The following is a 12,500-nucleotide window of genomic DNA, read 5'->3' on the forward strand; positions in this document are numbered from 1 at the left end:
CTGGTTCTTCGTTGTGCTTGATTCTCAGAATCACTGTTTTGATGCAGAGTTTTGTGTGATTTAGAGGATAAGAGGATATAGACAGTAAATACTAAATATTGTTTCCCTCAGTCAGGACAGCAGACAGGGACCTCAGCAGGTCCACAGCAGACAAGCACCGCAGCAGGTCCACAGCAGACAGGGACCGCAGCAGGTCCACAGCAGACAAGGACCGCAGCAGGTCCACAGCAGACAGGGACCGCAGCAGGTCCACAACAGACAGGGACCGCAGCAGGTCCACAGCAGACAGGGAGCGGTGATAATACCATGACATGCTCCCTTTGTGCTCAGGAAGTGCTCTTTGACCAGTTTACTCAGCACCTGTCAGACTTCCATGTCCAGGAGCAGTGTGAGCACTGCGGCACAAAGGCCATGGGTGCTGTCAGGTTATCAGAGCACCTTGAGAAGTGTCATGTCTCAAAATCTCCCACAGACCTCCCAAACATTTCTCCTCTAACCCCTTCAGCCCGTCCCTCCACTACCCCAGCCCAAGAGATGACACCGACACCAATCGTCTCTCCCCGAGATGCTCCAGCTCCAGTCTGCCTCACAGCCCAAGAGACGACACCAACCATCTGTCTCCAAGTTGCTCCTGCTCCTAGCCCTTCCACACTATCTGAGATGGCACCAGCGACTCAGAGTGGCACACCACTTCTTCCTTCTCCTGCTTCTGCTCCTCCTCCAGCAGCACCAGGGCTCCCAGTCCCTCTGTGCTTTCCAGAGGTAAGGCGGGCCAGGTTTTTGCCAAAGCCGTTCCTCCGGGTCATCAAGCCAGGTGATCGGGAGTGGATTGCCCACATCCTCTATGACGCAAGTTGGCAGCTGAGACAGAATGTCAGGGAGAATTGGCACCACCCCCCCAAGCCCAATCAGATCTGTGGCACCTCCAAACCCACATGATTACTTTCGACAGAGGATGTTCCTGGGCACCAATGCGTATGTGGGGCATCCCTCTGAAATGCACTCTGTGCAACCGAAAGATGCACCACTCTGGCATTTACACCAAGGTCAGAGAGGTCATTGATGTGGATAGCAAGTACTATTTAATAGGGGGAGATTACCCAAGGTGCAGCCAGTGCAAACAACCTGTCTGTCCTTGGAGTAGTGACATTTTAAAGCAACTTGACCCCTCTAAACCGCAACAAATTCCCTGCTGTGTTGACTACACATTTGGCACTGGACAGAAAATGTGTGACACTTTTGCGTCCTAGAACAGCAGGGAATAGCTCCAGTTACCTGCAGCAGGCCTTTCAAGAGGCACACAGTGAGGAGTGGGCTAGGAGATCCTGTGACTATTTCACAGATTGTGAAATTCACAAGAGATCCTGCCTGAAGCAGTCCCAGGCTGTTTATCCCCCACCACCACCACCCTTCTCTCCCTTGCCCCTGGCCCAGTGGTTCGAGACAGTGCATGCCAACGATGTTGTCGGTCACCTTGATGAACTCAAAGGTGTCATCACTTCAACGTTTGGCAGAATTCTGAAGCTTGATTCCACTAAGGTAAATGTAAACCTATATAAGCTTGAGCTCATTTGTTCTTTTAGGGTTTGATAAGAATACATATGCTAATGATGTATATACTTTTGTTATAACAGGTTACCAAAAAACTTGCTGGGGGGATTGAGAACACGGCAACATGGATGTCCAATGTGGGGAACGAGTATGGTCAGGTCCTCAACTCGGTCCTCACAACCGGCGAGGGGGCTGGGCTGGATGACTTGTGATCGTTCAACGGTACAGGGATGCTGGTGAGCCACAGCCAGCTGCTATCTATGTGGATAGAGACTGTTGCAGTGACAGAGGTGGGTTTCCTGTAATTTGTGTTGATGTTTTTTTTGCCAAATTAAGGCAGTTGGTGACAATACAAACCAAAAAATGCTTTTACACAGGAGTGAGCCCAGTTCTCCATTGGTTTCGGCCATGGACGTCCACTGTGCGGTTGGATGTGTTCCACTTTATGAGGCGATTCACCAACGGTCTCACCACAGAACACCATCCACTGTACGGTACGTTGCTCCAAATTGTCGAGTTGCATTTTTGAATGGGATTACCAGGACATCTGTCATCTGAAAGAGGCGAAGCGGTCAGAGCTGAGGCAAAAGCATCAGGGCCACGAGCCAACAGATGCCCAGGTGTTGGCGAGCATCAGCTCTAAAGAGCTAGCCAAGCACTGCCGCAGGAAAACCCGTGGAGTGGAGGAGACTCGTGCCCTCATCAAAAGTCTTCTTGACTCCATGTGGCACCTTGTGGACGGCACTGGGCTGCACCTTATAAACCATGAACGCATGTCTCAAGTGTGGGAGGTACAGCAAAAGCACCTTGCCTGCATTCAGGATCCACCAGGAGTGCAGCTTTACACAAACATTGGGTCAGGGCTGGAGAAAGGAGAGAAGACACTGGATGTGCTAAGATGCAGCAGAGGGTCCTCCTCTCTGGAAAGCTTTCATAAGCACCAGTTTGCTTTCATTCCAGGCATGTTAAAACCTCACACACATATGGTATATTTTGCTATTGAATGTTGACATAATATTGTTTTAATTTGTTGTAATCAGTGATCCTGTTTTTTGTCTCATCCGGGTGGAGATGCAACAACAACACAAGAATAACATTCGTTTGATGTCCAATGTGAATACGCTCAGCAACAAAGTGTTGGGAAAACCTCTTCTTCCAGAGTTTATCCCCCCTGGGAAACCTAACGGTAAGAAAAGTCTGCTGTTGATGATGATCAGACCTATATTGTGACATGGTAGGCAAGTAAACAATAATTTTTCCCTTGGTGAATACTTATTGCAGGAGAGCGTATTGCTGTAGAATATCTTCTGGTACAGTCCAACAGAGGAGATCTTATGAGCCAGCAGATTGGTATTGGTGAGGTACATCCTGCCTGAGATCTTGGATGAAGTCCTCGAGGACGAATGTCCTGATGTGACCGTACCACAGGCTCATGACCTCACATTGCAGGTAATATTATATCAAGAGTATATCAGACATCAAAAAAATATTTTAAAACTAATAAACAGTTCATTTTTAATGTAGAAGAGACACAAAAAATGTAAAAGATTGTTTATTCTTTATTTATTCTTTATTCTGTGTATACTTTTATTAATCACCTCAGCAATTTGGAAGCGGTGGCCCTAGGCCCTAGGCCCTGGCCAGATCCCAGGTCCCCATTGGAGGAGAGTGATGCCTCTGCTGGGCCCATCTACTCCCCATTGGAGGAGAGTAATGCCTCTGCTGGGCCCATCTACTCCCCATTGGAGGAGAGTAATGCCTCTTCTGGGCCCGTCCTCACCCGATTTGATGAGAGTGTGCTCGTCACTCCAGCTACGGTAAAGTGGATAATGTTTCACCATCAGAAATGTGGGCTTCTTTATATTTGCTCTTGTACCAGATGTTTAAAATTTTATGGTGTTTATTGGTTCAATTCTTGTAACAGGACACTAGGTGTGATGCCAGAGGGATTCCTGGATGGGAGGCAGTTGATGCCTTGGCAGGTTACCTGGTTGGGCTTAACCGAACTATAACAAAACTCTCCAATGCTGAAGTGGCAGAGATTTTGAGGTTATACTCACATCTAAGTGTCTTTGACCAGACCCCCACCAGATACACCCTCAAGAGCAAAAAAAACAACGTTGCCAGGACCTTGGAGGGCTTCAAGAAAGCGCAGTGGCTCTGCTCCAGGCCGGCAAGCAGCTGAGAGGTATCCACATCTCATATAGCTATATTCTTTAGTATTTGGTAAACATAAACAACACCACTGTGTCCTCCTGGTGAGTTCATCTTTAATATCTTCATTAATTGATTGAATTGCATATTTGAACAAAATTTTTAACAATTAACACACTGAAAAATGTTCTGAAAAACTCTTGTGTGTGTTTTGTTTTCTGTCTCTGCAGGCTGCATGATTGCCAAAAGAGAACTGAACGGGGTTCTTTACTTCAGGGGGTGCAGCTTCCACAGCAGATTGCCGTGGCTAAAAAATCCCTCCTGGAGGTTCGTGACCTACCATCACAGCCAGTTCAGCATGGACACACTCTTTTGGAGTTCCAGGAGCCTGAGAACCGTGAGGGCGAGGCAAAAATCCGCCAGCGACACAGTTCCAGAACACCTGCTATTCCACAGACAGGTGGGGGAGACGCAGCTATTGCCAAACACGATGCTGCTTCCTCTCAAAACAGCTGTATGGAGGGCTGGTCCTCTGCCTACAAGCCATCCCCAACACACTACCAGAGCTGGTCTTCTTACCAGGCACCCCTGGCACACTCTCATGTTTGGTCCTCCACCCACCCACAACCCTCAGCATCCACCCAGGGCTGGTCTGCAACCCACCCACCAACCTCAGCATCCACCCAGGGCTGGTCTACAACCCACCCACACCCTCAGCATCCATCCAGGGCTGGCCTGCCACCCAACCACCACCCTCAGCATCCACCCAGGGCTGGTCCTCCAACCAGGGCTGGTCTGCAACCCACCCACCACCCTCAGCATCCACCCAGGGCTGGTCCTCCAACCAGGGCTGGTCTGCAACCCACCCACCACCCTCAGCATCCACCCAGGGCTGGTTCTCCAACCAGGGCTGGTCTGCAACCCACCCACCACCCTCAGCATCCACCCGGGGCTGGTCCTCCAACCAGGGCTGGTCTGCAACCCACCCACCACCCTCAGCATCCACCCAGGGCTGGTCTGCAACCCACCCACCAACCTCAGCATCCACCTAGGGCTGGTCTGCAACCCACCCACCACCCTCAGCATCCATCCAGGGCTGGCCTGCCACCCAACCACCACCCTCAGCATCCACCCAGGGCTGTTCATCCACCTCCTACTGTCCCGACCAACCTAGGTTCCCTCACCAAGCACTAGATCCCTTTAATCGCCAGCGTGAATGGCGATTACGCAAGGCAGCCCTTGAGAACCAGGAGCGACTGAGGAAAGGTGAGCCCCCAAAGATGAGAAAGGCAAAAGAGAGCTACCACTATGAGTGTAAGCTGTGTGGTCAACCTAAATCAAAGCAAACTGGACACTCACAGGTACGTGGCAAATGGTACTGCCCTGCATCTGGACAGACCCTTGAGGAGTGGAGAAGCTCTTTGTAAATGCACCTAATACATTCTTTTTTATAAATATTTTTAATAATATGTTTTATTTATTTTAAGAAAATGTTCACATTCACTGTTCAAACCATCTGCAAAGAAAAAACAAGCAAGAAAATAAAGTAGAAAAAAGTATGTTTGCTGTTGCAAATAGAAAAAAAAAAATTAGTTGCTGTTGCAACTATTTTCAAAAAACAAAATACATAGGATAGTTGCTGATGCAACTATTTCAAAAAACAAACAAAAAAAACAACTCTTGTGGTGTAATAGTAACACGTCCATCCTTTGGGTGGGAGACTCCAGGTGCAAATCCTGGCAAGAGTGTGCAACTTGTTGGCCCAATCAGTATTTAATTAAAAAATAATTTATGACATAATTTAATATGCATTTTCTCCTTCTTTTCTCGTTATTATTACAAGATGTAGCGGCGGTCATAATTATTATCATAACATTTTGTTAATAACAAAGCATTATTATTCATACCAATCCTATTTGTATCTGATTTTATATATATGATAGATTCATTGCAATCTCTAATAGTTTACGTTTATTGAGACATGTTCCAATAGCTGAAAAAAGCTGCCCATGAGGATGAGGAGCTAGTGTCAAAGGGGGAACCGCCACGGAAGAGGCTGACAAACGAAAAGTACCACTACACCTGCAAGGGGTTTGGACAGGACAAAATAAAAGGACTGGACACACCCAGCTGAAGGGGCAGTGGTACTGTCCAGCATCAGGACTGACCCTGGATGACTGGAGGAAGAGTGTATAATTGCTGTCACCATTACTTGTCTGTCTGTTACAATAAAGTTTAATAATTTTATTGGAGCCAATAACAGTCTTCACGTTTTTAAGTAATTTCCTCTTGAATACCAGGACAGTGAGTGTCAACCATTGAATGTAATTGTTAAAACTAAAGCCAGAATTACTTGCAGAATCATTTTACATTTATTCACAAAACCCAACACTCAATTTGGAATATGTTTTATTCACTTGTGCTGCACAGATGTAGTCTTTCAAATAATTGAGTTTACAAAAAAAGGAGGGGAAACATGATGGGAGAGTTATTTACATTTATACACTGTTAATACTGTTATAGCTTTAAATGTAGCATGTGACATTTTGAGTTAATTATTTGAATATTGATTTGTTAACATCACAAAATATGTTTACTTACAAGAGCGTTTGCTTTAAATGCATTCATGTGCATAATTGCATAATCACAGGGTTACTACTGTAGGGTTTTATATGGAAAAGAGTTCCTGTGTTAAAAATGACTACGTTACCCACAATGCATTGCATGTAGTACTTCCGGAATGCACTACGAGACTAGAGAACAAGCGAAGATGCAAGCGATATTGCCACGGCATAGGTTCGAATCCCGCAAGAGACATGAAATTAAAGTGATGATACTTTAATTAAAGTGATGAAGTGATGCTATTTGCAAACCTTGCAATAAGTGCAGAACTGTGTGTAAACAATGTTGAGAAGATAAGAAAGTAGATAAAAATTGATATATTGTACGTTTTGCTCCTTTTTTCTCCTCTTCTTTTTCTCCCTTTCCTCCCTCTTTTCTTTTCTTCTCTCCACCCCCCCCAACCCCCCCCCCCCCCCCCAAGCAGTCTCTTTTGCCTCTTCCTTGGCCGAGTGGTTAAGGCGATGGACTAGAAATCCATTGGGGTTTCCCCGCGCAGGTTCGAATCCTGCCGACTACGTTGAGTTTGTAACCTTCTGGAGGCCTAGCTTAAAAAATTTTAAAAGGAAAAAAAGTCACTGTTACAGGATTACCCTTGAAAAGAGTTATGTTGGTAAGAAACCATTTTGTCTGCAAGCTAAAGATGACAAGGCCCCTTTGTAGTCAGAGACACGTCCGGTAGACCGGTAGCTCGCCGTGATCGTATAGTGGTTAGTACTCTGCGTTGTGGCCGCAGCAACCCCGGTTCGAATCCGGGTCACGGCAAGGTTTTCGGGGTGCCATTGAAATTGAGCTCCATGTCACCACCTCTCCTCACCCCGTCCTTCGGACTACTCTTTTTGTGCACGGCGCGTGCCCTTGATGTGCTCTGGATGTTCAAGTGAATTGAAACTGGGACATTCTTTGAAAGCATGAGCTCTCAGGTTCGAACCCTTAGAGAAAAGACTGAAAACGAAACGCTCCTATTTATTTCGGAAGAATCTTGCTTCAGAGAGAATATGGTGCGTGTATATTCTCTAATCTCTAGGTGTCAGTACACTCGCTGGCTGTTAGCTAGAGTGCCGCGGGCTTGCTATTTGCTACAAACAACTGCGCCTTTGACACAAGTTTACAATACCGATAAGAGCGCAGGCAAGTCAACAGCATTGAAGCGTGTGAAGAGGCTTTCCAGACAAGTAGCAGTGAGTTTTTGTTCTTTTTCCTGGCATTATTTTCCTTTAATGACTGTTATCATCAGCCTAATAGGCTGCATTCCCACTAATTTGCAAATAAATTTTGACATAGCAGACGTATTGACGGCCGTTCTGAATCTTCGAAGAATGAAACGCAATGCATTGGAGGACACTCTTTTTTCTGCGCCAATACGATTCATTTTGCTGTGCGTTCCCGCGTAGCACGCACGCTTCTTCAGTAAGAGCCCAGATAGCTCAGTCGGTAGAGCATCAGACTTTTAATCTGAGGGTCCAGGGTTAAAGTCCCTGTTCGGGCGAACGAGCCTCTTTTTGTGGAGTGGTACGTTTTGTTGTTGAGTTCTTACTGATCTACACTGGCCTCGGGCAGCGACGCTGCAAGGCACCAAGCCAAACGACATGCTCCCTTCAGCTAGCTTGCTGTCGTGGCCGAGTGGTTAAGGTGATGGACTAGAAATCCATTGGGGTCTCCCCGCGCAGGTTCGAATCCTGCCGACTACGTTGACAGCTTGCGCCTGCTTTAGTTTGTAACCTCCTGAAGGCCTAGCTTAAACTTTATAAAAGGAAAAAAAAGTCACTGTTACAGGATTACCATTGAAAAGAGTTATGTTGGTAAGAAACAGTTTTGTCTGCAAGCTAAAGATGACAAGGCCCCTTTGTAGTCAGGGACACGTCGGGTAGACCGGTAGCTCGCCGTGATCGTATAGTGGTTAGTACTCTGCGTTGTGGCCGCAGCAACCCCGGTTCGCTTCAGAGAGAATATGGTGCATGTATATTTTCTAATCGCTAGGTGTCAGTACACTCGCTGGCTGTTACCTAGAGTGCCGCGGGCTTGCTATTTGCTACAAACAACTGCGCCTTTGACACAAGTTTACAATAACGATAAGAGCGCGGCAAGTCAACAGCATTGAAGCGTGTGAAGAGGCTTTCCAGACAAGTAGCAGTGAGTTTTTGTTCTTTTTCCTAGCATTATTTTCCTTTAATTACTATTATTAATTACTATAAGAAAAAGATGCTACAAGCATCAGTCAGTTTCGCACTATTTCACTATTAAACGTCGAAGGCAAGATTTTCTTCAGCATTATTGCTCAGAGATTGTCAACCTAGCTATTAAAGAATGGCTTCATTGACACTTCAGTTCAAAAAGCGGGCATTCCAGGATTCTCAGGATGCTTAGAACACATCAGTGTTATCTGGCAACGAATTCAATCAGCTAAAATGGAGAGGAGGGATCTCCACGTGACATTCCTGGATTTGGCTAATGCATATGGTTCAGTGCCGCATGAGCTTCTTTGGGCATCATTTGGTTTTTTCAGGGTACCGATGTCGATTACAAATTTAGTGAAAGCCTATTTTGGAGATTTTCAATTTAGTTTCTCAACTCCAGAATTCAGCACTACATGGCAATGCTTAGAGGTTGGAATAATGGCAGGATGCACCATTTCTCCACTGGCTTTTACCATGGCAATGGAAGTAATCATTAGGGCATCAAAATGGGTAGTAGGAGGAGAGTGATTGGCTTCTGGGATGCGACTACCACCAATCAGATCATACATGGATGACATGACAACCATGACTACAACGGTAGCCTGCACTAATCGGTTATTGGGGAAGTTAACAGATAATATTGAATGGTCACGAATGCAATTTAAGCCCTCTAAATCAAGGAGAATCTCAATAATTAAAGCAAGGTAGTAGATAAAACATTCTTCATTAATGGTGAGGCAATACCAACAGTTTCTCAGAAGCCAGTGAAGAGTCTAGGGAGATGGTACGATGGGGATCTAAAGGACACAGTTCGAGTGGGAGAAGTTAGACGACAAGCAGTGGAAGGGTTGAAGAGCATAAACAGCTGTGCTCTACCAGGCAAACTGAAACTCTGGTGCTTTCAGTTTGTTCTTGTAAGGGGTGTACAGTTAAAGACCCAGAACCAGATATGAAGAATGAAGACCCAGAGTCAGAATTCTAAAAAATTTAAGAAAATATTTACTGAAGATAGTTTGCAGTTTCATCAGCAGAAGTCAGCTTCAATTTTCGCACAGGAGTTCGTAGGCCGCCCCGCTTACAGTTACAAAGATCACAGCAGTTATACGATTTCCAAGGTCTAAGCTACGTCATTGCTTACAGGATGAATGATTCTCATTGGCTATGAAATAGATAAACACAGTAATTTTCCACACATATACAGATAGACTGAAGCATATCTCCATCAATTATGCAGCTGAAGTTAGGCACGTCATGACCTTCCAGGTCGCAGATTTGGGTTGCTGGGCGCCAGCATGTCCAGAACAACAACTCAGTCAATCTCCAATAATGCCAGTGGTTCCTTAACCTGTAACCAAGAAGACTAACACACACACCGACACACCGCTTTTCCAAGGTTGGATTTGGCCGGGCTCTCACTATAAACAGGAGAGTCCTCTCAAAACATCAAGATAATGCGTTCTTTCTCTCAAGGATAGCTAAACTTTAGTCTAACTGGAAAGAAAGGCTTTAACAAAGAAATGACCCCTTAAACTATTGGCTTCAATGACCCCTACATGTTTTAACACATTGAAGACCTTTCTCAAACACAAAACAAGTCCCTATTTCATTTCTGGAAGCTGGGTTAAATAAGCAAGCACTGCATTCAGATATCAAATACAGACATTAAAGAATACATGAAAAGAACATTTCAGTAATCACACTGGTAACTTATATAAATAAAGTAAAATCTCCAGAGAAGTCATTCAACTCATTTGCTATTTAGAAGGAAAAATATTGATTAATACCTTAATTATAATCAATCATTACATTTACATTGAAGCAGCAGTGGATACCAATCCACCCCCTTCAGTCTACTGCCAAGGTTGCTGTGGCCACTGACTGTGTACGAGGTTTCTTTGACAACAGTGGATAAGCTGGAAGCGTTAATAAGTTCATACATCAGGAAATGGTTGGGAGTTCCACGCTGCCTCAGCAGAGTGGGACTTTATAGTAAAGGAGTATTGCAGCTGCCAGTCTCTGCTTTAACTGAGGAGTTTAAGTGTGCCAAGGTCAGACTGGAAATGACTTTAGCAGAGTCACGCGACAAATGTGTAAGGGAGGCAGCCCCTGTGGTAAAAACTGGTAGAAAGTGGTCAGCAAAGAAATCTGTAGTAGAGGCAAAGGCTGACCTTCCAATTGGGGATATCGTGGGACAGGTACAGCATGGAAGAGGGGGTTTTGGGCTCAGTTTAGCTCCTTCTAAATGGCACAAGGCAGGCCCAGCTCAAAGGAGGAAGCTGGTAGTCAACGAGGTGCGAAAGCAGGAGGAGAGGATGAGATGTATAAAGGCCATTTCCCAGGCCAAGCAGGGAGAGTGGATGAGATGGGAGAGTGTGGAACAACGCAAAATGGGCTGGCAAGACCTTTGGTCAATGGAAGAGAGTAGGATCAGTTTCCTTATTAGGTCAACATATGATGTTCTCCCATCACCGCAGAACCTAAACCTCTGGGTAGGAGATATCCCTCTTGTCCTTTGTGTTCATCACCTGCCACATTAAGGCACATTTTGACAGGATGTAAGGTGGCTCTTAGCCAGGGTCGGTTTACTTGGCGCCATGACCAAGTATTGCGATGTCTGGCTTTAGCATTGGAAGGCAACCGTAGTATGACCAATAAGTTGCCGCCTGTTCTAGCAAAACATTACACGCAGAAGACAATATTCCTCCGCCCAGGCGAGCAACCACCAAGAAAAGGTGCTAACACCAATTCTCGCCCAGGACAACTGGAAGCTGCTAGGGACTGGAAGATGCTGGCTGATCTTGATCAACGGCTTATTTTTCCACCTGAGATTGCCACCACTTACCTACGACCAGATATTGTTTTGTGGTCTGGATCAGCACGCATTGTTCAACTGATAGAGTTAACAGTGCCATGGGAGGATGCAGTAGATGAGGCATATGAGAGGAAGAAACTGCGGTATGCTCATCTGGCCACTGAGGCAGAACAGCGAGGATGGAGAGTCCAGGTTTATCCAATGGAAGTGGGTTGTCGAGGTTTTGTGGCACACTCTACAACCCGGTTCCTCAGAGACGTCGGATTCAGTGGCCAAGAGTTGCGTCGCACAGTAAAGAACTTATCTGAAGCAGCAGAAAGGAGCAGCAACTAGCTGTGGTTGAGACGGAAAGATTCTAGCTGGCTGTGTACAGGCCGCCATGCTACGGTTTCGTAGATTTCTTGAAAACTTGAAGAGTCTGTTGGTTTATTTGTATAGGTTGTATAGTATTTACAGTCATTACGTTCCTGCGTATATTGCACGAATGACGGGTGGTTGGGCAGATATTGTGTTTTGCGTTAGGTGGTATGCCATACGGAACCGTTGCCACTGAAACTGCATATTAACGCACCAGTGGGGCTCGACAGCCTTAGTCAAACGGGTTGGCGCACATGGTTGGGTTGCGGAGAGATTGTGAGATTATGGTTAGGTCTCAGCAGCAACTGTTGGTTTATTTGTATAGGTTGTATAGTATTTACAGTCATTACGTTCCTGTGTATATTGCGTGAATGAGGGGTGGTTGGGCAGATATTGTGTTTTGTGGTAGGTGGTAGGCCATACGGAACCGTTGCCACTGAAACTGCATATTAACCCACCAGTGGAGCTCGACAGCCTTAGTCAAACGGGTCGGCGCGTATGGTTGGGTTGCGGAGAGATTGTGAGATTGTGGATAGGTCTCAGCAGCAAGAGGGAAGTAGAGGTCAGTAAGCTGGGCTGAGTTGAGTGGGGGACGGAGGGGGGTGACTCTGGGACGCCAGAGTCACTGTCGAGCCCTCTTGAGGTGTCGTGGGCTAGTCGACGAAACACTGAGGATGGAAGGTGCCCACTTGAAGACCCAAGAGATGTTCCCTACTCCGCTCAATCCAGAGGGTTGTTATGGGGGGACCACACTGTGGTTGCAGCCGTTGTGTGTGCTGACGTGCAATACACTATTAACACCAGACAGAAGGAGATTCACGTCACCAGAT

General features: G+C 46.0%; 1 long non-coding RNA gene and 2 other non-coding genes across 3 annotated transcripts in view; all 3 read left to right on the forward strand.

Moving 5' to 3' along the window:
- LOC143719415 (uncharacterized) overlaps nt 1-12,500 on the forward strand; it is a 694,388-nt gene that overhangs the window by 131,811 nt on the left and 550,077 nt on the right. The gene's annotated exons all lie outside the window — the stretch shown is intronic.
- On the forward strand, nt 7,018-7,089 carry trnah-gug (transfer RNA histidin (anticodon GUG)). The gene has a single exon. It is a non-coding gene; the product is annotated as a tRNA-His (tRNA).
- trnas-aga (transfer RNA serine (anticodon AGA)) lies at nt 7,934-8,015 on the forward strand. Its single transcript has one exon. It is a non-coding gene; the product is annotated as a tRNA-Ser (tRNA).

The sequence above is a fragment of the Siphateles boraxobius genome, unplaced genomic scaffold (genome assembly GCF_051911475.1).
Source record: "Siphateles boraxobius isolate OS27281-9 unplaced genomic scaffold, OSU_SipBor_1 63, whole genome shotgun sequence".
Classification (NCBI taxonomy): domain Eukaryota; kingdom Metazoa; phylum Chordata; class Actinopteri; order Cypriniformes; family Leuciscidae; genus Siphateles; species Siphateles boraxobius.